The sequence below is a fragment of the Sitophilus oryzae genome, unplaced genomic scaffold (assembly GCF_002938485.1).
Source record: "Sitophilus oryzae breed Bouriz unplaced genomic scaffold, Soryzae_2.0 scaffold_1396_pilon_pilon, whole genome shotgun sequence".
Lineage (NCBI taxonomy): Eukaryota > Metazoa > Arthropoda > Insecta > Coleoptera > Curculionidae > Sitophilus > Sitophilus oryzae.
In genome coordinates, this window is record NW_022146055.1 from 10,435,394 (window position 1) to 10,440,045 (window position 4,652).

Consider the following 4,652-nt stretch of genomic DNA (forward strand, 5'->3'; position numbering starts at 1 on the left):
ATATCGTCTGTCGAAATCTTCCTTGACTCGTTGGACAGGCTGTAACAATTGACAACAGCGATTTATCCTTTTACTTCAAACGAAGATTTTTGTTGTAATTTTTAGATGTCGTTTTTCACTCTTCTAGCTGGATAGACTATAAATGATATTTATATGTATTATGACAATCTACTTCACACGCAATACTTTTTTAAAAATGTTTAGAAATAATTATTAAGACTTGTACACAAGTTACGTAATCATTTTGGTTGTGACAGTTTACGCATGTTTGATTAAGGAATGGTTTTTCAGTGCACAACTGATGGTTGAAATTGAAATACCGTGGACTCCTATCAAATTATACTATCAGGCGTAACTAATAGTTATCTGCCATTTTAATCCAAAATTATCTACATTGTTTTTTTTTTCTGGTAATACATGATCGAAAAAAAACGGCGTCAGTGATATAGCTATGAAAGAAGAAGATCGCAGTCATTTTATATGTAAAATTATATGGGGAATGTTATCGATGTTCATTTCCCAGCCACCTGGACGCCGTTTTTTTTTCGATCATACGGTATTTTCAATGTCTGTCGATATCGTATATTCGGATATGCTTATAGACTTGGTGCATCAGAGAATCCCGTAAACAACCGAGTTATACAAATACGGGAGCTTAAATAACACAGGAAACATTTGTTATAATATTATTTGAAAAGTTTTAGTAAGTGCAAGTTGGGAAAATTCTAAAAAAAAATAAAAAGGTAATCTTTTGATATCTTTCGAAGGTCTAACGTGTATTATCATTTATTACTCAAGCTAACAAAACTCTCTGGATCAGTTTAACTAGGTAGCAAGTCATAGTTTTACGCACCGGTTTTGCTAGTTGGGACATAACTGAGTCTATTTGTACCGTAACAATTTTTTTAAAGGTACATAATAATTAGAATGTTTATGGTAGCGGTGGCGTAGAGGTACAGCTCTCGTCGACAAATATAAAGGTTGTGAATTCGAATCCTACAGCCGGCAGTCCATCAGCCGTCTATTTTTAATAAAATAAAAATAGTTTAGGTACCTAGGTCGACTCAGCCTTAAATGAGTACTTGGGATTCACAATCCTGAGGTAATAATAGGCGGTTGAAGCACACCTTCTTTGTATACCGAACGGCTCTAAGCATGGCAATAAGCTGTACCTTGCTACTCCCAAGGCGTTAAAACGCTATATACGGGAGTTATTATTATTGTAATTAGAATTATAGATGTTCATAAGAAATTTAGACTACCTGACTAAAAAAAGTATACGATTAATATTGATCAAATTATATTTTATCCTCATAGTATAACCTATTTAATTTTTTGATTATGTAATAGACACTTTGTTTACTCACTTCTTTCTTCTAAATTTTTGCTTTTGATCAAATCGGTCGGTGTAAGAAAGCTGGGAACTTATAAAATGTGGTTCCGGGAAAGTTGTATTGAATGTGCATTGAATGGTTTTTGCAGTCAATAACCACGCAATTACGTCTTCCTTTTCGTGCATATTTTTCCGGCAATTTTATTACATTTGTAATTCTTGCAACACAACGCGATGGATTCTTTTTCACTTAATTTTTACTAACGGACACAGCGTTACACCACACAAACTTCTTACTTAGAAGTTTATAGTTTCAATAACTGCACTAGTAAAAACTAAAAACTTAAATATTATGAAATAGCCACGATTTTAATATTATTTCAATGCGATTAACATGAACGGTAACCGGGACGACGACGCCGTGAAATAAAGTGGCCGGACAGTTCAGATTTCTGCCATGCTGAGCGCTGCTGTCGAAATTTTAAAACATCGGTTGAAATGCACCAAGTCTATAGACCCCCATGATAGACCCCATTTGATTTAACTACTTTTTAGTAAGAAATATACTTTTTAGTAAGAAGATTCTAGGTGATAAAAACATTGAGTATAGGCGAAACGGTAGAACATTAAAATTACTGTAAAATTCTAAAAATTTTATAATCATTTGTAAAATAGTGGTTGTTATTTAACGGTACACTGATAAACCTACCCTAACACAGTATTAATATGTGGCTGTAATTACAAAATAAGTAGTTGTTCAGCACAAAATAAATATCAGCCATATAAGTTAGGCTATTTATTCTGTGCCCTAAGGTATAAAACAGTGGCTCACTCAGTATTAAAAAACAAACAATGCAAGTACTACGAAGCTATTTGATTTAATAAGGTAACGTGTACGATTAAAATAAAACCGGCGTCAAGGATAGCTTGGAAATGAGCGTATTCTAACACGTAAAACTATGTGGTGTCATCGATCGTTATTTCCAAGCCAACTTTAACAGCATATTTTTTGATCATAGAATATTGATGATGCTATTAAATTTCTATGGGAAAAAACTAAATAGAATCACACTAGAATGAGTTCTTAATCCCCTGTAGCATTGAAATTATATAATATCGTGTATATATAATGTCGTATGCCGTATATTGCATTTTTATTTTTTTTTGCGTAAAATATTCTGGTGATGGAATTTTCTGTACGAAACGTCGGCAAATATCAAAGTGACTATATATAGTGTTTTAAGAGTGATTAAAGGATTTAATTAAATTGAAAAAAAATCAGGTCCATATTTAAAAAAATTAAGTTGATGATGGTCGCCAGAAGCCGAAACGTCAGAGTCAATATTTAATCACACAGAGTTATAGAGCAGAAAAGTGGCCATGAAAATGTGTTTTTCATTTTAAGTTATCTTAACAAATAAAGCCAGGAAACAATAGAAAACAAAATTGAAAATTCCGTTTTTTTTTCGAATATATTCGGAAGTATTCGGAATTTTTTAAAATTCAATACGGCATTTTATTGAGCATCAAATTGCGCAACTTTGCCTCTATTTAACCGATCCTGTATCTCTTACGGTTTTCGAAATCACAATGATAAGCGTCGAATTCGAGCCACCCTGTACATACTTCTTACTTTATCGATTATATCAAAATTCTTTAAAAAACAGATCTAATTAGTATATGGTAGAAGAAATAAATTCTGTTTCCCAACATATGTATTTTTGATAAAAAATTATTCCATGTTAAAAATTTATAATTATACAAATATGTCTCAAATTCAAGTAATTAAATGTTTATGGAAGAAGGGGCGCATATACCGGAGGGGTAATGGGGGTAATTAACCCTCCCAGGAAAACATTAATAAATAGGATAAAATGTGATATAATATTAAAATGCCACAAAAAAAAATTAAGAAAAAAAATATCAAAGAAAATAGAAAATCCAGACCAATCCAAGTTTATTTTTAAATCTAGTATTATACTGGATGTAATATTTCCACTACCTACCCCCCCCCTCAATCTCTAGATGCACCACCGTATGGGGGTGTCAAAGCCGTATGATCGAAAAAAACGGCGTCTAGTTGGCTGGGAACTGACGATCGATGACACTTCCCATATAAATTTACATATAAAATGACAGCGATTTTCATTTCATAGCCATCGTTGACACCGTTTTTTTTTCGATCATACGGTCATCATCATCATCATCATTTAGCTTATACCGTCCACTGCTGAACAAAAGCCTCCCTTAACTCTAGCCATTTCCTTCTATTTTGTGCCACTTGAATCCAGTTTCCAGCCACCCTCTTAATGTCATCTGTCCATCGACTAGGAGGTCGTCCTCTGCTTCTAACCGAGGCCAAACTGTGACCATTCTTCCAAACAGTGCCGTGGCATATATTTTTCTTAACATAGCCGCTTGAAGCGATATTTATATTTTTGGAAAATATTTTCACTACGCCTCTGGTGTGTCCTGTGGTATCATACTAATTAATTACGAAAAAAACGTATTAAAATTTTAACATAAGGTACAAAACTAGTATCGACGTATAGCACATATCAAGTACATATACAGTACGTCTGTCCGTTCTGTAGCTACGGGGTATCCGTGAGAGGGGAAACGATATTTTCTCGATGTTTTTCGTAAAAAATTAGACGCCGCGTCCCATCAATAAAAATTCGATAAATTTGCAAGTAACCAATGAAATGAGTGGGCGGAGCGATTTGCGGTGACGTACTCCAGTCGACGTATAAAATATATTGCTGTTTATTTAAATGTTTTTTGTCCGCATTCCTTTCATAGACACAGATCCAGCAGACGTACTGTAGATGTTAATTGAAATTGAGGAATAATTATCGAATTCGATAAAAAAACGCTAAAAAGGTGTAGTGGACTGTTTATTTCCCTATAAAACGTAACTCCTGGATCTTTCTTATCATTGCGTCTTTTACACTTGAAAACTGAACAAATTACCAATGTAATAAACTTCATACAAAGTTCACTACACACAACCCACTATTAAAAATCGCTAAAATTGTCGCTGATGATTCATTCGTTATGTCCAAAAAAATGGCGTCTAAAGGTCACAAATTTTGCTGCAGCCCGTATATGGCCGTTACATGTCCTTGTATTCTTTAGTCATTGGATTAAAGCAAATTTGTGGGCTCTCCACTGCGCATCGAGGGGCGTCTCTTATTTTATATTTCTCACGTCTCTGGCTATACTTGTTAAGTTGTATACAGTACAGTACGTCTGTCCGTTCTGCGGCTACAGTGTATCCGTGAGAGGGGAAACGATATTCTCTCGATGTTTTTCGTAA